General features: G+C 42.1%; 1 protein-coding gene and 1 non-coding gene across 11 annotated transcripts in view; both read right to left on the bottom strand.

Moving 5' to 3' along the window:
- The window catches only part of SRC (SRC proto-oncogene, non-receptor tyrosine kinase), a 115,982-nt gene that overhangs the window by 78,172 nt on the left and 16,883 nt on the right, over window positions 1-20,927 (bottom strand). For all 10 annotated transcript variants that reach the window (XM_007474355.3, XM_056811928.1, XM_056811927.1 and 7 more), the window contains one exon: window positions 14,577-14,625. The gene's annotated coding sequence lies outside the window, so the exon portion shown is untranslated. The remainder of the gene's footprint in view (window positions 1-14,576; window positions 14,626-20,927) is intronic.
- On the bottom strand, window positions 8,836-8,896 carry MIR7254 (microRNA mir-7254). The gene has a single exon (NR_127439.1). It is a non-coding gene; the product is annotated as a microRNA mir-7254 (primary transcript).

Genomic DNA, 20,927 nt, shown 5'->3' with positions numbered 1-20,927 from the left:
CTACATGGCCTCTGAGGTCTCTTTCAGTTCCAGAGTTATAATCCTATGATATTATGAAAACTGCAGAAAAATGTGATCACTGCAAATCAGGAACAATCTAGAAAGGCTGCCCAGAGGAGGTGTCACCTGATCTGGGTATAAAAGAAAGATTTCAACAGGAGATGAACAGGGAATAACATTCCACCTCTCAATTCAGTTCCATTCCCAGCCCCAACCCTGCCCCACTCTCCCACAGAGGCTTTCCAAAGTGAGCTGAGACTGAAACTGAAGGACAGACCCTCTTAGGGCCTCAAAGAAACAAAGGCTCCCTTGAAAGTCCCCTCAGAGATTCCCTAAAGAGAGCCCAACCTGAAGGATCTTGGGGCCTCAAGGAGACAAAGGCTCGCTTGAAAGTTCCCCTCATCCTTCCCTCCCCCACCAAATAAAGAATTTGTTGCACTCAGAGGTCTCAAGGCTAAACCTTGCTATCTATGGGGCTCCACAAAGGATGGGAGAGTAGATTGGTTGGGGGAAGGGAGGGAAAGCTTTACATGCTTGGGGGTGGGGAAGACAGGGCAATGATGGTAACAGATTAATTAGGGCAGACAGAAAGGCCAGGAAAGCCTGGGACACTGTGTCCTCCACCAATACCCAGGGCAAGAAGACATTCCCCACAGGGGCACATATGATAATCATAAGTGCTTGTGTTTATATGGCGTTTTGTTTCACACACATTCTCTCCCTGAAAGAGAATCTTCACCATATCTGGCAGGTTAAGAGCACTGGGACTTAGCAGTAAGAACCTGAGACTTGGAGTCAAAGAATGTGGGTTCAAACCTCAGCTCTGCAACTAAGTGACCATGGAGAAGTCATTGAACCTCTTGGGGCTTTAGTTTTCTATCCATAAAGTAAGGGAGTTAGACAAGATGATCACTAAGTTATTTTTACTTCTTGTGTTTAAGAACATTGAATTTGGAGTGAGAAGAACTGGAATAGGGTCCTGGTTGGCTAGCTACCAACTATGAAACCACTGGCTACTCACTAGTTCTGTGATCATAGGTTAATCCCTTTCTCTCTGGGTCTCAGTTACTCACATGCAAAATGAGGATAATAATGGGGGAAAGGAGGAGGGAGGGGAAGAGAGAGAAAGAGAGAGAGGGAAGGAGGGAGGGAGGGAGAGAAAGAGAGAGGGAGGGAGAAGAAAAGAGAGAGTGAGAAAAAAAGAGTGAGAGGAGGGAGGGAAGGAGAGAGGGAGAGAGAGAGGGAGGGAGAGGGAGATTTATAGAGCTCTTGCTCTTCTGTAAATAGTGGTAGACACAGGGATGATTAGATGGTTATTGCTATTTCCTCCTAAGAGTAGGTTTTGTTATAGGGAGGGAAGAGGGAGAAGTGGAGCAGGCCTGGAGGGACAAGTTACAAGTAGGGGAAAGTGGCAGGCATTGAAGACAAACAGCAAATTTGTCATACTGTGCTGAAATTGGAGCAGGCCTGTCCACTGTCCCCCTCTCAGGATTGAGGGGGAGGCCTTCCCAACAGATAGTTTAATTAGTGAACCTGAGTCTGAGGCAAGGCAGGATTACTTAGATTAGTCTTAAATTTCCCCCACAGAAGGAAGGAAAGGAAAGGAAAGAAAGGGAACAGAAAGATTTTAAGATGTTGATGGAGAACAGGGCAGACTATAGAAGATGGGCTCCTAGTAGGTCCAAAGTCCTAGAGATTTCCCTTGAAGGGAAGGTAGAAGAAGGTTGTCTGGAGGGGAGAAGGGCACTGGGAAGTGGGGTGAGAACAAGCCTGGATAGCAAGTGGTCCAACCTGTGTCCTCTTCCAGAAAGACGAAGGGAAGTGGGTGTTGGGGGGTGGGAAGGGAGGGGAGAAATCATTAGTTTTCTGTTCCCAGAATAAAATGGCATAGGGAGTTCTCTCCAGGGAACAGTACAGTACCCAGTGTGCAGAAGACAGGCTGGTGAGCAAGTGTTCTCCCAGCACTGCCATCTCCCCTTGCAGAGAGCGCACTCAGAATTGGGCACTCCAATTGAGAGCACTTGAGAATCCTTGAGGTTCTTTTCAGCTCACCCAGTGACAGGCATAGGGACAAGGAAGGGAAGAGGGATTTGAACCCAGAAGACCAAATCCTATTCCCTTTCTGCAGTTTTGGGCTGCTCACTTAACTTCACTGAGTGCCACTGCCTATATAACAAAAGAGCTGATATCTCTAAGGTCCCTTCCAATTCGAAATCCTAGGATCATTTCAGACTCTAAGGTCCTACAACTCACCCATGCTGAACAACCAGTGAGGTAATTTACTGTTACCCTCCTCAGGGTGTGTATAAAAGGACTAGTATTAGTCAATTCAATTCAATAAATAGCTATTAAAGGGGCAGTTACATAGCTTAGTGGATAGAGTTCTAGGTCTAGAGATCTGGAGGTCCTGGGTTCAATTTTGACCTCAGATATTCCTCAGCTATGTGACCCTAGACAAGCCACTTAACACCCATTGCCTAACCTTTACCACTTTTCTGCCTTAGAACCAATATTAAGTATCAATTCTAAGAAAGAACGTAAAGGAGTCTGGGGTTTGTTTTTAATAAAATTAACAGCTTTTAAGCATTTATTATGTACCGGTCACTGTGCTAGGTACATAGCTCACGAAGGGAAATATTTTTTTTTAAACCCTCATCCGTCCGTCTTTAAAATACTGTGTATTGGTTCCAAGGCAGAAGAGCGTTAAGGGCTAGACAATGGGAATTCAATGACTTGCCCAGGGTCACACAGCTAGGAAGTGTCTGAGGCCAAATTTGGATCCAGGACCTCCCATCTTTGAGCCTGGTTCTCAATCCACTGAGCAACCCAGCTGCCCTCATTTGGTTTGTTTGGGTTTTTTTAAGTGCCTGCCATGAAGGAGCTAACATTCTACTCAAGAGAAAGATTGTGTACACGTCAGGCAGGACAAAATGTATACAAGGTACTTTGGGGAGATTGGGGGATGAGAGGGAAGCACTAACAACTGAGAAAGACAGTGGCAGGACATGGCACCTGACCTGGGCCTTATCCTGCTAAGGATTCCAAGACCAGGAAATGAGGAGGAAGGACACTGAAGGGAGAAATGGGATACCGTGGAGGCTTAACAACAAGTTGGTAGTTTGACTTGAATTTAGATTTGTGAGGGAGAGAAACCTGGAAAGACCAGAAATATAAGTAGAAGTCAGGCTCAGAGAGGCTTTAAATACCAACCAGAGGAGTTTGCATTTTATAACTAGAGGCAACTGGGAGCCACTGCAACTTGCTGAGCAGAGGGATGATATGGTCAGCCCTGAGCTTAAGAAAGTCACTTTGGCAGGTTATATAGAAAAATAAATTAAAAAGGGAAGAGAGTGAAGACAGGGAGACCAATTAAGAAATTACTGATAGACCCAGTAGAATTGCACATTGGCTATGGGAAGGGTGAGGGGAAGGGAGGGAGGGAAAGAATGTGATTCTTGTAACCAAGGAATAATGTTCTAAATGGACTAAATAAAATTTTAAAAAATATAATAATTGAAAATTAGCAAAATTATAGTTAAAAAGTTCTAAATCACTAAAAAAAAAAAGAAACTATTGACAGGAAGAGTTAGTTGGCTGAGTGATTTTTTTGAGAGACTGACCTAAAGACTAGAAGTCTTGGGTTCAAATCTGACCTCAGATACTTCCTAGCTATATGACCTTGGGCAAGTCACTTAAGCACCATCGCCAAGCCCTTCTACCTTGGAACCGATATATAGTATTAGTTCTATGATGGAAGGTAAAGATTAAAAAAAAAAAAGCTATTGAATCAGTCAAGAAATAGGGGCTTAAGGGAGTGGCCTTGACAAGGAAGAAAAAGGGATGGGGATGAGATGAGGTGTGTATATAATGGCCAGCTTATTGAATATAGGAATGGGGGAGGTGGGAGAAGTATGCCAGGAAAGAGAAGGAAGAGCCATAGAGGATGCCAAGGCTGCAAACTTCAGTGTGACTGGCTGAGGCCTGGCTCTGGCCCATACTCGTTTTATGACTGAGAGCAAGTTATTTTCCCCCCTGTCATGGTCTCCTCTTATATAAAATAGAATAATAATACTTGTACTTCCTACTTCACAGTATTATTGTGAGAAAAGTGCTTTTAAAACTTTAAAACACTGAAGAAACAAATGTGCATTACCATTGTTACTGATGGTAAAATGTCATGCATCTGTGAACAGGTGGGGGAGGCATTTGAGTGGGCAGGGGGGAGGAAAGAACCTTTTCTGAGATGACCCAACACCAAATAGTGACATCCGCTTGCTCTTAAAGCCAGACACGAGAAGAGAACACATCATGGGCTTTAGAGCTGGATGGCACTGCAGAGATGATCTAGTCCAAACTCCTTATTTTGTAGAAAAAGGAAATTGGGTCCCAGGAAGGCTAAGTGACACAGCTAGGAAGGAGAAAAACTTCATACAGTTATTGCTACTAGACTTCCCCCATAGCACTCCCCACCCCAAAAAAGAAAAAGAAATGTTTGTGTCTGAATACCAAAGCTAAGGCAATCTTTAGCAGATAGTCCAGGAAAACAGAAGTCTGAATTTGGCTTTCTGCATGTGTAGTGACTGTGTTGCCTCAAACCAGTTTAGCAAATGTGATTCTGTCCCCCACCAAATGTCCTGTTAGGGCAGGCCTTACTCTTCTAATGTTGATACTTTGACTTCCAGAAAAAGACCAAGAACCATCTGCCCAGATGCCAGCCACCCCGGTTGAGACAGGGAGCAAACTGTCCTCTTTCTCACTGGCAGTAATAGGAGAGGACTTCCAGAATGAATCTGGAAGGGTTTAGGAAGCTGAAATGGAAAACAGGACTACTGTAGACAGAAAGCCCAATTGGAATTACTGCTGAGATCGGGATGGAGAGTGGGCAGATGGCATATAATCTCTTAAAATGTTCACAAGATTCGTCCATGATATAACAGAAAAAGTGCTGGACTGAGATATGGAAGACCCGGGTTCTAGTCCTAGCTCTACCACTAATGGACTGTTTTCTTCCCTTCTCTGGGCCTCAGTTTACCTATATGTCAAATTAAGAAGCTGAACTAGATGGAAGCTATGGTTCTTACCAGTTCCAACATTCTCAGATGCTCCCTTCCACCTCTAACATTCTACACCCTATGGGTCTAAAGCAGTGGTTCTCAACCTTTCTAATGCCGTGACCCCGCAATACAGTTCCTCATGTTGCCGTGACCCCAAACCAAAACATTATTTTGGTGGCTACTTCAAAACTGTAATTTTGCTACAGTTATGATTTGGAATGTAAATACCTGATATGCATTATGTATTCTCATTGCTACAAATTGAGAGGTTGAGAACTGCTGGTCTAAAGTATCTTCCAGGTCTGACATTCTGTATTCCAAGGTTCCTTCCACCTCTAGCATTCTGTGTCCCATGATTTAAGGTCATATTGTCGAACCTATGACACATGTGCCAAAGAGAGTTGCTCCCTTCCCCCTCTCCGCATGTGCCTGAAGGTATTTCTCTCATCACTCACCCCTCTGCCCAGCAGCCAAATGAGAGCATTTCCTCCTTCCCCTGCTTGGGTTAAGGAGGTGTCTCACATGCAGCATGAGGGTTGCAGTTTGGGCAGTCTCTAAAAGGTTCACCATCATTGGTCTAAGGTATTTCCCAGCTCTGACTTTCGGTGACCTAAAGTTACTTCTACCCCCATCATTCTATATTATGTTCTGTTGTAAGGCACTTCACCTCTCTCTATAAATTCACTAAAAAAAAAAAAGTCAGTTTGGAAAAATCATATCTACTCATATGGTAATATATAGGGAAACCACTGAGGAGGAGGGAGACATTCTAATTTCTTTTCCACAAAATGAAATGCTGGACCAAACCACTCCCAGCATTTTGGGTTCTTGGCCATTTTTAGGAACAAGGGTAGGCCTGGAACTTGGGTGGTCAGTTCACTCACCTGAAGCCTTAGGAGAGTATGCTAAGAAATAAAGAGAAAATGGCACCTCCAGGTATAAACGCCACATGTGGCAATTACATACCAGGCAACCTGTCATTTGGATCCACGGGCATTTCCCAGACCGTGAGCAAGCCTTACTTCATCATCTTCCTAACAGGTTCTTGCCTAGACTTGCTGTCTCACCTCTACACACTTCCCTACTATACCTCAGCTGTCAGAAATTCAAGGGCCATCAATCTATCCTAGAGCTGGAGTCAGGGAGAGCGGAGACACTCCATACCCTGACCCCACCCACCATGTTTCTCCACCTGACCTGTACATGACACTCCCTGGGTTTCCAGATTCCCTCCCAAACTGAATGACTCAGCCCATTAAGGCCAAGTATGCAGGGCATGCTGGGGCACTGCTTAGGGATTCCAGGTAGAAAAGAATGAACCTGAAGCCCTTGAAGAGGAGGGGAAGCCCTTGGGACGGGCACCCCTTCCTTGCTAGGTGTTCATAAACTCTTAGAATCTCAGTTGGAGGGGAAAACTTCATAGTGAAATCCAGAACAATTTCGGTCTAAAGAAAGAATTTACTTTCTCAAAAGTGATCGGTCAGCTTCTGTTTGAACATGTTTGGTGATAGGGAGCTCACTTCTTATGAAGCAGGTCATGTTTTTTTCAGACAGCTCGGTTAGAAAACTTTTTCTTTATGAGCTCAAATCTGCCTCCTCATAACATTTCTGTTTCATCCTAATTCTGCCTTCAGGGACCAAGCTGAACAAATGTCTCTCTTACATAACAAGAAAGAAGCATGACAGAGTGGATGGAAGGTTGGTTTTTAAGCCAGGAAGAACTGAATTCAAGTCCCACCCAACGCATCTTGACAATGTGAACATAGGCAAGTCCCTTAACCTCTCTGGGCTGTAAGCAATTCTCTAAGAATTTTCTGAGAAGGAGCTGGCCTGCACTTTTGTTGAGAAGATTCATTTTTGCATCTGGGAGTTCCCTTTGTCAATGCAAACACAGGTCCAATCCCTAAACCTATCTTCACAAAACAGACTTTCAGATATTTGAAGAGCTACCTGAGTCTCAGGCTAAATATTTAATTTAGTGGAACAAGCATGCATCTTAAAGTACCTTCTCTGTAAAAGGCTCTGTGCTGGCACTAGGGAAGCAAAGATTGGACACAGCCCATGATTTCATAGCACTTACAACTAAATAAATAGCCCTAATTCCTTCAAATGTTCCTCATGTGGTTTGTCTTCGAGTCCTTTGGAAACTCCAATACTGTACACAACTCACTAGGGGTGGTTTAACCAAGCAGAGAACTGTGGGACTCTCACCTCCCTTTTGGACATTAAGTTTCTATTACTGCATTCTAAGTCCTTAAGAGTTGTTGAGGAAGGAGCAAAGGGAGAGGGGTACGGTTTGGGTCCCCTGTTGATGACACATAGTTAAGAGGGATCTAGATGCAAAAAAAAAAGTATATAAAGTGCTAAACCTGACCTAAAGTCAGGAAGAGCTGAGTCCACAACCAGCGGACACTCAACACTTGCTAGCTGTATGACCTGAGGCAAGCCATTTAACCTATATCTGCCTCAGTTTCCTCAACTAGAACATTGGGAAAATAATAGCACTTACTTGTCATTCTGATTTCATAAAAGCATGGCATTAAGGAAAACAAAGTTACTAGGGACAATTCCACAGGGAAAATGCTACAAAGGAGCAACTGACCAGCCCCATGACAGGAGTTTCAAGATTCTTATATTGAATTAACAATGTGAGATTGTTATATTGAATTAACAATGTAGTAGTAGTAATAACAATAATAATAGTGATGATATCTACCATTTCTCCCAGTGCTTTAAGGTTTTCAAAGAACTTTCCTCATCATACCTTGTGAGATACAAAGAATAAATAGAATTATCCCCATTTTATGGAGGAGAAAACAGAATCTCAGACTGGAAAAGTGACTTGCCAAGGTCACCTACCAAGTAAAGTGATAGAGCTGGGTTCTCAAATCAGATCTTTCCTGATGTTAAGGTAAATGCTCTCCCCACCCTGCCAGACTGTCTGCTTTTGTGAAGGATGCTGATAAGGACAAACTCATCCAGGCTTTCTCTGTGCTCTCTGGTAGTAGCATGTGTTTTATTTTCATCTTTTCTCCCCAAAGGGACTCTAGTCTCCTTAAAAATCTGACAACTCTCGCCCCAAAGACACTACGCACTCCTTGCCTCTTCATCTTTGTTCATGCTGTCCTTTGTATATAGACTATCCTCTCCCCAACCCCTTCTTCGGTTGAAATTCCTTTTATTCTTTAACATCAGACTAAAAGCCACCTTCTCCATGAAGTCTTTCTTGATCCCCTTGGTCAGTCAGTGAGTCAGTCAAAAAACATTTATTAAGGGGGCAGCTGGGTAGCTCAGTAGATTGAGAGTCAGGCCTAGAGACAGATGGGAGGTCCTAGGTTCAAATCTGGCCTCAGACACCTCCTAGCTGTGTGACCCTGGGCAAGTCACTTGACCCCCATTGCCTAGCCCTTACCACTCTTCTGCTTTGGAACCAATACACAGTATTGATTCCAAGATGGAAGGTAAGGGTTTAAAAAAGTTAATTAATTTAAAAAACATTTATTAAGCACCTACTATGTACTAAGGCTCAGTAATGGCTTTTGTGTACCCTCTAAATACATTGATCATGTATTTTTGTATATTACAGTTATCTCTATTTGCATTTCATTCCCCTACTAGATCATAAACTTCATAAGGAGAGGAGGGGTCTCTGGACAGCTTCCCCTGTCTAATCAAACATTGAGCTGGTCAGCTAGGAGGTACTTGGGACATGGAGCCTGAATTTAGCTAAATAAGGTTCCCTTTTGAGAGCTGGCCATAGAAGCTCACCTGTTCAATCCCAGGCCACATCCACCCTGAACTCTGCATCACTCACATTAGAACAGGATTCAAGGAGGTGGTGATATGGGAATGACATCATCGCGCATCAGGCAGTGCAGAGGAGGCATTGAAGTAGTCGCAGGAACACAACGCAAGGAGCCAGTGAAGAGAAGGTGAAGGAAGAGGACAGGGAGGCTGACTCACTAGCACTACCACTCACATCTGCATCCTAGGCTAGCCCCACCTCCCTCTGGAAGTCCTCCTTGACCACCCGGACCCCAGTGATCTCTTGTTCCTGACTCTCCAAACCTCTTCTTGTGGGTACCATTGGCTGGATCCTCTATGAAGAACTTATGGTACAGGAACCACAGGTGACTGCAGAGACGGATGGTTGGTCTCAAGCTTCTTGGCAGAGATGCTGGCCTACAAAGCGTGATATTTAAGGTTCATACCTCAGCCCCTTCCTAGCTCTCCCATCTTCTTCCATAAGGTTCCCCTTCATTCACCCTACACTCCAACTAGATTGGTCTTCGTGCTGACTCCAGTCTATGTGTCTTTGTCCTGGCTGTCTCCCATGCCTGGAATGTTCTGTCTCTTCACTTTTGCCTTTCAGAATTCCAGGCTTTCTTCAAGATTCAGCTCAATCACCATCTTGTTCAGGAGGTCTTTTCTGGTCCCCTCATCTATTAGAGGCATTGAGTCTGGAGTCCGGAAGACTTGAGTTCAAATCTGAACTTATTAGCTGTGTGACCCTGAACAAGCCACCTAAATTCTGTCTGCTTCTGTCACCTCATCTGTAAACTGGGGATAATTGCAACCTACCTCACAGGTTGTTGTGAGGATCAAATGAGATAACACTAGTAAAGTGCTTAGCACATTCTTGAGACATAGTAGGTGCTTAATAAATGTTTGTTCCTCCTCCTTGAAGGCTACTTCCCATCTCCTCTATGCATATCTTAAATGTATTTGTGGTATCACCTATAAGAAGGTAGGGACTCTTTAGATGTTTCTTTGTATCCCCAAAGCTTGGCTATTTCGAATGTCTCACTGTACTAAGTAATCACTTCCTAAACATTTGTGGATTGTCTGAATAAGTGAAATTATGGATGCATTTTCAGACATGATCAGTGTGATCAATAAAATAAGAGGTCCTTTCTAGATTCAGAGTTATATTATGACCCCATGATTGGCTTTGCTTGACTGTACCTATTTGTTACAAGGGAAGGTCCTATCAAGGAGGTTGAGGGGGGTCATAGGACCTCATGTGGCTGGCTGACTGACTACTGAAAAGAAAAGAGGAATAATAAAACATTTAAAGAAGGATATGAAATAGGGATTTGTGGGAAGACATGAACAAGGAATAGCACAGAATGGAAAGGCATGAATGGATTGTGATCTGCACTACTGGAGGGAAAACCAACATTTATGAGACAATGGAACCACCCAAGAAGAGAAGTGTGGCATACTGCCTTGTGAAAGCTTGCATATCATCTTTGCCTAAAGGCCCTCTGCATATTCAGTTAGGAGAAGAGCAGACAGACCCTGATTGGGCTCAGCCCAGCCACTACATCAACCATATTTCAACCAGTATTCCAACTCTGCCAGGAATCTTTCTTTGAATATCCCAATCTCCCAGGAGATCTCTGCCATAATAAGTAACATGGCATAGTGGGAATAACCCTAGATGTGAAGTCAGAAAAACCTGGGTTTGAATCTCAACTCTGCTATTTGCTAGCTATGTTACTTTGGGTAAGTCATCTTAACCTCAATTTCAAATCAAGGGTTGGACTAGATAATGTCTACAGTCCCTCTCAGCTCGAAATCTTGCAATTTTATGACCAAAAGTAAGTCTGGCAAGACTAAATGAGATAATGTCTATAAAGCATTTCATAGATCATAGGGTCCACACAAATGAACTACTATCATTATAACAAGGATTTCTTGAATGAGGTGGGCTTTCAGAAAGGCTCACAAGACCACAGTAGACAGGGCTAAATCTTCAAAACAGCCTGGAGACTATTGGGTCTACTGGGGATCCTGTCAGGAGATTGATCAGATCTAGTTAAACTCAGGTGAGGGAAGGCAATGGGTATTAGAGGCATCACAGCATAGGAGATAGTGTTGGACTTCAGGCCAGAAAAACTCATGTTTGAATCCTGCCTCAGACTGTTAAGACCATTAGAATAATAGAACTAAGGCTAGAATGCACCTGAGTAGACCCACTAGTCCAATCCTTTAATTTTATAGATGAGGTAAATGAAACCCAGGGACTTTAAATAACTTGCCCATAAGGGTAGTAAATGTCAGAGGCAAGATTTGAACACAGGTCTTACTTCAGAGCCCATGCTCTTTCTACTAAGGCATGATGCTTTACTAGTTGTTTACAAGTGCAAGTTATTATTACTGATAGTGGCAGTGGGGAGACAGTCAGTTATGCTGATCTTCCTGACCCAGAGGCCCCTCTGTCCAGCTGGACTTTATCCTTTTCTCCTCTTCTTTTCCTGAACTCACCCATCCCAAAATAGAGGAAGTGCCAGCACAAAAGAAAGCCAACAGAGGTCAGACCTCAGTAGATTCACTTCTCCTCTTAAGGCCCCAGGCAATTAAGTTTCATTTCACTAGCTAAGTATTGGACAAACACCTGGACCCATGAATAGAATAGGGTGCCAGACTTAAAAGAATGAATTCAGGAACAGGGAAACCCAAGTCCCCCATCTACTCCAGAAATGCTTTTCACAAAGGACCAAACTCTCATTCCACAATTAAAGACGCTTCCTGGATCAGAAAATGTTAGGGCAGAAAGATAAAGACCTTAGACATCAACATGCATTTTGACTCCTCAGTTATACAGAGAAGGAATCTGAAACCCTTCTAGAGAAAGGAAGTTAGTGGCTTGCCCTAAGTCCCCTAGTTCAGAAGAAGCTCTAATCAGATGCAAGTCTTCTGACTTCAAACCCAGTGTTATTAGTCCCAACCATGAACTACTCAAGAGACCTGATCTAAGCCCCAAATTTCTCACTCACTCCCTGTATGACCTGGATCAAGGCCCATTCCCTTTCTGCACTTAAGATTTCAGCTTGGATGTTCTATGATCTATTATTCTTCAGGCTGGGGCATGCTCAAACCCAGGCAATGGAGGGGAGGTCAAGGGAAGGAGGAGGAGGAGGAGGTACTAATGTAGCAGCTGGGCTGGGGGAATTCAGAGTCTGTCAGCCTGAGGCACTCCCTATACTCAGCTTCACCTCCTGCCTACATACAAGCTGACTGGCCATCCTTAGGCAAGACAACAGGCCCCCAAAGGCTGGAAGGCACTGAATATATCAATTAACCAGGACACAGAATCTTGTCACGGAAACCAGTGTCCTCTGTCTCCTAGGCTCCAGCCCACTCAAAACTTTGGTCTTGTCCTTGACTCCCTTTCTCCCCCTCAACTCCTACATCCAATCTGGCACCAAGTCCTTCAAAATTTCCCTTTAGAATGTCACTGGCATTTGCCCTATAGCCACCTTCCTAGGCTTTCATTATTTTATGCCTAACCTACTGAACAAGCCTCCTTACCTTCTGATCCATCTCTCATGTGCTGCCAAATTAATCTCCCTCCAGTCAAGCTCTGACCATCTTACTAGCCTGCTCATAAATCTTCAGTAGCTATCTATAATAACCTACAGAATAAAAGTTCACACTTCTCATCTTTGAGACACTCCACAGTCTGGAAACAGAATATCTATTCAACCCTATCTCCTCTATACAAAGGAGATGAAATAAAAGAAAAACATGGAGTGATGGAAAACATATCTTGACTCTACCACTTACTAGCTATGTAACCTTTCAAAATCATATCTAGGATCACAAGATTTAGGTTTAAAAAGATCCTTGGAAATTATCTAGTCCAAACCAACCCCCATGGACCTGGGGTCCATAAAACATTTATTTCAGAGGATGTTTGAACTTGTATTGGAAAAAAAGTGACATCATTGTTTTCACAAACTTCCAAGTAAAATTTGATTATGAATATAAGCAATAAACCAGTATTCTGAGGAGCCCCTAGGCTTTATCAGTCTGACAGAAAGATACATGAAAACAAAAAAAGTTAAGAATTCCATAATCTAGTTTAACCCTCTCATTTTATACCTGGGGAAAACAAAGCCCAGAAAAAGTTCAATGGCTTGTTCAAAATCACTCACAAAGTTTACTTCTCCAAGTCTCAGTTTCCCCATCTGGTTAAGTGGGGGTGTTTAAACTTGCATGACCTTCCTCACCAAGCTATGGTTGAGAACAAAGAAGATTATGCACATGATGCACTTTTTAACTACAAGACACTATATAGATACAAGCTAGTATTATTTTTACATGTGTCCTAGGTCTCAGAAAAAAAAAACGGTCTACTCACACTGTCCCTCTAATACACCTAGCACTTTCCTGACTCCCTACTTTGCTCAAGACTGTTAAAATTAGTTTTGTTAGAGCTGCAGGAGGGGAAGGAGAGAAAGAGAAACAGAGAGAGGGACAGAGATTAAAAGACAGAGAGAGGGGGAGAGTAGAAAACCTGTATATTAGCAAAAGAAATAATAAAATAACTAGATGAGGAAATTAAAACTTGGAGACTTTGTGAGTGATTTTGAACAAATCACTAGACTTTGTCTGAGCTTTGTTTTCCCAGTATAAAATGAGAGGGTTAGACTAGATTGTAGAATTCTTAACATTTTTGGTTTCATGTACCTTTTTGTCAGTCTGGTGAAGCCTAAAGGCCCTCATATGCTTTACTCCCTAGGAACATTTTAGGTCCTCTTACATGCTATAGTTACATTTTTAGGCCAATAGATTGCAATTTGGTAAAATAACAGTGAAAAAATACAGTTATTTCTTTAAAAGTACTTAATGTAAAAAAAATGTACTTATTATTACTTCCAGCGATTATGCTAGAAGAATCTAGCTAGCACATAGCTTTAGAGAAAAATTACCCATCATTAGGGAGTCTAATTGTTAGTAATTTGCCACATTCTTTCCTCCATCCATTAGTTTATATTTACTTCATATGTATTTGTTTTAATTCTTTCTATGTACATGTTTCTCCCCAACAAAACTTGAATTCCTCAAGGGAAAGAACCATTTTCATGTTTTGTCTCTGTAAACCTGGTGCCTGGCACATGGTAAGCACTTAAATGCTTATTGAACTGGAGACAACCTCTCCAAACTCCATGCTGCAAACATCCACTGAAGCATTCATCACTAATCCCAACTTCTGCAAAGCCTTTTTTTTCTGGTCACCTCAAGGATCATTTATATCATTCATCTGGTCCTGGGCATAGACTGCATCACATTGTTAAGAGGTCCTCACAGCCCTATGACAAATCTATGCAACCACATTCTTCTAAGTTCCTCTCCAGCAGGGATCATACTCTATACTTTATTTATCTCTGTAGCTCATGTAGACAGTAGGTGCTTAAGAAATACTGATTGGTTGACTGGCAGACTGATATTCACATGTTAGATCAGAACCCATTAAGCCCTTGACTTCCTTTCCCAGATCTGCAGATACCAGAAACTTGACTCCAGTCCCATTCAGAAACAAACCAGAAGCTACAGCCAAAAGAGGAGATCCAAGCCTACCCCAGATGGGAAGGTTGAACTAACTCAGACTATCAGAGTTGGAAAGACAATTAGAGGCAACTGAGCCAATTTTTTTTAGTTTAAACAAGAACTTGAGGCCCAAGATGGGGAGGGTCTTACCCAAAGTCACCAAGAGCTGGTTCTACTACTTACCAGCTGTGCGACAGTAAGCAAGTCATTTCATATCTCTGAAGCTCCTCATCTGTAAAATAAGGATAACAAGACTTATACTATTTATCATACATGGAAGTGAAGAATTCACTTTATAAATCATTAATTAGATATACTTCTCTCTCCCTCTTCCTTCTCTCCTTCTCTCTTTCTCTCTCTCACACACATACATACATATATGTGTGTGTATATATATATATGAAAAGAATATACCCCAAAATACATATGGGCCTGGGCTCAAATACCACCTCTGATTCTACTTGTGTGACTTTGGGGAGTCACCTCTCTTTGCCTTCCTCAGAAACTTCATCTGCAAAATTTCAGAGGGAGAATTGATCTAGATGGTCTCCAAAGTTCATTCTAATTCCAATGCTAAGATTCTACAACACTATGATTTTATTATATGTGCGTGTTATCCAATTTCAAATGTTAATTAAATTTAAATATATCAATATGTGAATTATTAGTAAGAGAGAAAGCATGGAAGAGTAGAAAGAGCATTTTCTTTAAATGAAAATGTTATATTTGGAGACTTAGGACCAAATCCTACTTACAAGTCATAGGGCCATGAGCAAAGAACTGAAGTTCTCTCAGCCTAGGCTTTTTCACCCTAAAATGGAGCTGATAATATTCATATTCCATCCTATGTGGTAGCTGGGAGTGGAAGAAGATGGTTTGTATAGCTTAAATTGCTATAAAAATGTGAGCTATGAATGATTGCAAATTACTAATACACATAACTACCGCAAAAATAAGCACAACTAGAACTCAATCATACTAACCAACTCCTAGGTCTACAATATTTCCCTTATACTGAATTGCCTCCCACTCCCCTTGCCCCTGGTTCTGGGAAAATTGCTTCCTCTGAGGAAGGAGAAAAGAAGAAGGGGTAGCCAGGGGGTCTGCAGCCTCAGGATCCAATTTAGAAGTCTTGGGGTGGGAACTCAACTAAGAGCTTTCTTCCTGAGCACAATAGGGCTTTCTTTTCTTCCCCTGGTTTACAGCCCAGAGAAGAAAAGCTGCAGGGAAAGGGGGGCCAGGCTCTCCTACCCACTTAGATCTGAGCCAGAACTGGAATTCAAAGCAAGGGTCAGGCACCTACAACCCTAGTTCAAGAACTCCCCTCTTGAGGCCATGGGACCTACAATTCCAACTCTGTAGAATCTCTGAAACATCAGAACCCATCTCAGCTTTCCCCTGGGAACACTCCCAGAGCATCCCAAGTCCTCTTCTGTCTTTCCCTCTCTCTCTTTTCCTACCCCTACCTCCACAACAGAGGCTGCCATTTCATACTCCAAAGCCTTCCCAAGGGGCCTAAAATAGTCAATGTTAGCAGCCAGGATGGGCCAAAAGAGAAACTACTGGATGAGGCCAAGAGATCAGAGTTCTACTGTTAACTAGCTATGGAACCTTAGGCAAGTTACTTTTGCTTTATGGACCTCAGGTTGGATTTCATGGTCTCTCAGGTTCCTTCCAGTACAGTTCCAGATATGTTATGTTTCAAAAAATAAATATTTGTTGATTAACTGGTTTATAGTCCAAGGTGCCTCCTGTTTCTGAAAGACTGTATTTTATATTCTAAGGACTATCCCTTCTCACCCTGAGTGTCATTCTAGCCATAACATCCCATATTCTGTGTTCTAAGACCCTATCCAGTTCTGTCATTCTAGGTTCTAAGGTTCTTCCTTGCTCTAATGGTCTATGTTATAAATATATGCTCTAATGGTCTGTGTTATATATATATATATATATATATATTTACTATGTATTTATTTTTCTTTTATTATTTTTATTATATATTATTTATTATATATAATATTTATTTAATTTATATTTAAACCCTTACTTTCTGACTTAGAATTGATACTAAGAAACAGTTCCAAGGTTAGGCAATTGGGGTTAAGTGACTTGCCCAGGGTCATACACCTAGGAAATGTCTAAGGTCAAATTTGAACCCAGTACCCCCTCATTCTCCAGATATCATTCTCTATCCACTGAGCCACTTAGCTGCCCTTCTATGTTACATTTTCAAAGGTCTGATCCTTTCTAGGTCTGTTCCAAGGTTTCTTCCAGGTCTGTCATTCTAAGTTCTATGATCTAAATTTCCTTCTAGCTCTTACATTCTACATTCCAAGTCCTAAGGTCCTGTCTAGCTTGAATTTGTCAGGGCCTCCTCAAGTCTGACATTCTCTGATCTATATATTAACCAGAGACATTAAGCAAACCACAAATCAAATGCCAAAATGTACCACATTAGCTTGCAGAACCCCAAAATGAACCCAAGTAACAATATTTTTACTGAACCACAATCCCAACCAACATTATTGTTTGTTTTGGGTTTTTCAAATACCCAAGGAGCCAGTTCCAACTGGTAACCAAACCTACATATTTTCTAAAATGAGTGTAAGAGAATACAACAGGAGCATCAAAACATTCTCCAAATAGAACTAGCATTTCATGTTGTTATTGTGCCCAGGAAAGCACCTGTCACAGACTAGGAGGGAGGAGGTGTACCTACTTCCTACAGGCCTAAGGAATGAGGCTCTGCATCAACATAGCCCAGAACCCAGAATCTTGAGGAGAAAAGTGGCAGGGACTAGGGTCAAAGTCAAAGCTACTTGCCTGCTTTTTTTACCAGGTCCAATACCAGTCCTCCCTCTACCCCTAGACATCAAGTTGGCCATAACACAATACAATGAACCTTTACTAAAAACATGATCAATGTTCTTAAAGAGTTCAAAGTTTAGTTAGGGATAAGACCCAGAGATAACTATAATATTCAATATTATATGATAAATGTACTGTAAAACCCAATACTGCCAGGCATGGTGGCACAGGTCTCATCCCTGCTTACTGAGGACACTGTGGCTGATGGATCTCTTGAAATTGGAAGTTCTGAACTATAGAGGAGCTACTCAATTGGGTGTCCTCAGTCTGGAACCAATATGATAAACCTGAGAAAGAGGAGGGCCATCAGGCTGCGTAAGGTGAGGTGAACCAGCACAGGGCAGAAAAAGATGGGGCAGGTTAAAACTTCCATGCTGATCATTTTAGGGATCAGGCCCTGACTGGCTGATGCACTTCCAGTTTGGGCAAAGTAAGGAGACTAGAATAAAAAAAAAAAAACAGATACAAAATCTATGTGAGATCTTAAGGGAGAACTTGTTGCTAGCTGGGAATGGATGTTGGAGGGACTGGGGGAAAAAAAACATGAGATCCCCAAAGTGACCCAAACCTCCCCAAACTTTTGAGGGTACTCTCCTTAGTAGTAGGATCTAAACCATGCCTATCATGGTATCTCCAGAGCTGAGCCAAATACTTGTACATATTTGTTTTGTAAATGTTAACTGAGTTCAAATGAAATCTGGAGGAGAAGGAATGAGATACTCTGGTTGGGATAAGCAGGCCAGGAACATCTGGTGATACCTAGAAGCCTAGCCTGGCTTCTGAGGAAGCCTTCCTGCCCTTCTGGTCCAGACACTCCCTCACCTAGGCAATCTCTCAGCAATCAAGGGCAAAGTCTAATTATACCGAGCAAGTTGTATTAGCCTTGGATCACATTGTAAAAAGAGTTCATTTAGGGTCCCTATTCCCTAGAGTCTCCTCTCAATTCCCCCATCAAAGTCTGAATAATAAGATTTTACCACCTGGTTGGCCCCCTCCCTAGCCAGGGACATCAGCATTCTCCCTCCATTCCATCACTGCCCTGCCCCCTTCTGAGCTGGCATACCTTGCTTCCCACCACCTTCCTCCCTCCCTGCAAAGGCAGGCTAAGAAGCACAGAACAGGCAGTGTGAGCAACATAGCCTCATAGGAGTTGAGTTGAAAGGATCTTTAGGGAATCATCTATTCCAGGAATTCTCAAATTTTTTGTTGCTGTTGAGGATCCCGTTGGCAGCTTAGTGAAGTCTATGAGCCCCTTCTCAGAATAACATTCTAAAAGGTTAAAATAAAATATAATGATGTAATGGAAATAAATTACTCTGAATACAGTTTTATCAAAATATTTTTAACCAACAATTACATAGATCCCAGATTTTTAAAATCCTGATTTTATCCAACATCGTTATTTTAACAGAGAAGGAAAGTGAGGCCCTAGAGAGAAGGAATAACTTGTCCAGAATAACAAAGGTGACAGAGTCAGGATTCAAAACCAGGTCATTGGAATCCCAATCGAGAGCTCTTCCCATTATACCAATCCAGTTGATGTAGTCCTTACTTATTTATTCTTACATGTAGGATTCTCTCTTAGCCTGGGGATTATTCAAATGGTCAGAAGAACAAGTACTTATAGAGGGGGAAACCACAAACTAAAAGCAATTTATGTGCTCATCCAGAAAGAGGATCATAGAATCCCCTAGGAAATCTCCTGATTTAGTCCCATCATTGTACAGAAAAAGAAGCAGAAGAAAGTGACTTGTCCAAAGTTTCCCAGTAAGGTAGCAGCAGCATAACGAGAACTAGAATGAATATCTCTTGACTCCCAGGCTCAAATACTCTCAACTACATGATGCTACCACTCTGGTGGCCCTAGAGAAGATCTTCACAGGATTATAGATTTAGAGCAGGGAGAAAACTTAAGAGACAATGTAATCACCTCCTACCCCAAGTTCTTGCCACTAGACTAGCCCTTGACTAGCTTTGAGCAAATTGCTCCCCCCCTCCCCCCGGGCTTCACTTTTGCTGACTGTTAAAATGAGAATAGTAATACTTTTGCAACTTATACAATTTACCTAACAGAAGGCAATACTGGAACAAGTCATACAATGGCTCTAGACCTCAGTTTTACTATCTGTAAAATGAAAAGATTGAACCAAATAAATCATAAAGTCTCTTCTAACTCTAAATCAATGATCCTATGATGCAGTTCTTATGGTTACATAAACATCTTTCCTCTACATGGTGCCTACTTGTAAGATCCTAGATCTGGAGCCAGATAGGACCTCTGAGACCATTTAGTGGAAGCCCTTCATTTTACAGTTGAGGAAACTGAAACCCAAACTGTTTCCTCCTCTCTACAGTGAGGGTATCACTAATCATGAGATGTTTCCTTCAAGCTCTAACATCCTCTGGTTCTTTGATCTTCCTATATTCCATACTGACCTCCCCTACATACACACAATCCAATCACCTCTTTGTTTTGTAATATTTATTGGGAAAAGATAGAGAGGATATGAAGCACAGGGGGATAACAGAAGGTTTGTAGCAGGGTATGGAGGAGTTGAGGAGAGTGAGGGAACTATCAGTCTTGTTTTATTTCCACAGTTTCAAGAAGCTCAAGAGATTTATGTCTAATGAGAAGAGTGAGAAGGAAAGAAGTCAGAGAGGTTAGATTGGAATTAATGAAACCTCCTCCACCTGGGCTGGACTGAGCCTTATTAAGCCATTTCCAGCTTTCTAGAGGTCCATTGGGGCCTGTCTCACCAGGCCCTCCCTGGGGCAAGGCAGGATTTATATTGTTCCAGCTGCAGATACTTCAGCTCTAAGCGATATAAGAACCCAGGTCCCCATTTTCAGTGAGGGAACCTTGGAAACAGAGAATTTGTGGTCCCTTTAAAGTACTGCCAAGTAAGAGAAAGGGAAGTAGGATGGTCTGTATGCCACCAAAATGGGTCAGAATAGTCATCATCACCATACCTTCCCTGAGGGAAGCACTTAAAATCAACAAAGCACCTTTTACGACACTGATGTACTGCATTTGCCTATCATTTCTGTGGGAGAAATCAGGGGGTAGGATGGATTGCCTAAGCTGTTTCAGTGGGAAGGTTTAGGCAGTGGGATCCATTCATAGCCTTTGAAACAAGTTCACAGAAAGGCAGCAGGATGTTTCAGTCCCTCCAGAAAAAGAAAGAGGGAAGAAGGCAAAAAGGGAGGAAAAGGGGTAGTAAGAAAGTCATTGGATCTCAGGAAGCCTGTATTCTATTTCAGATTCTGTTGCTAAGTCAATGAGTGACACTGTTCAAGTTACTTCCCTTCATTGGGCATCAGTGTTCTCCTTTATAAAACAAGAGGGTTAGACTCATTTATTGCTAAGATCTCCTCAAGCTCTAATATCCTATGGTCTACAGGTCTTCCCAGCTTTGGCATTATGTGCTCAAAGATTACTTCCAGATTTAAATCTATGATCCCAAGATTCTGTATTCAGTGGCCCAACTTTTGAAACTGCCTTCTTAGCATTCTAAGTGTCCAGAGTTCCTATAGTTTCCAGGACCTTAACATACTGGTTCTATCTCCCCCCAATTAGAATTAAAACTTGGGTCCTTGAACTCAAAAATTTAGTAAGTCAAATGGGAATATGGGGGAATTTCAGAAATTCCATCCCAACATTAAAGA

Source organism: Monodelphis domestica, chromosome 1 (genome assembly GCF_027887165.1).
Source record: "Monodelphis domestica isolate mMonDom1 chromosome 1, mMonDom1.pri, whole genome shotgun sequence".
NCBI classification, from domain to species: domain Eukaryota; kingdom Metazoa; phylum Chordata; class Mammalia; order Didelphimorphia; family Didelphidae; genus Monodelphis; species Monodelphis domestica.
This window is presented reverse-complemented; position numbering and strand designations above follow the sequence as displayed.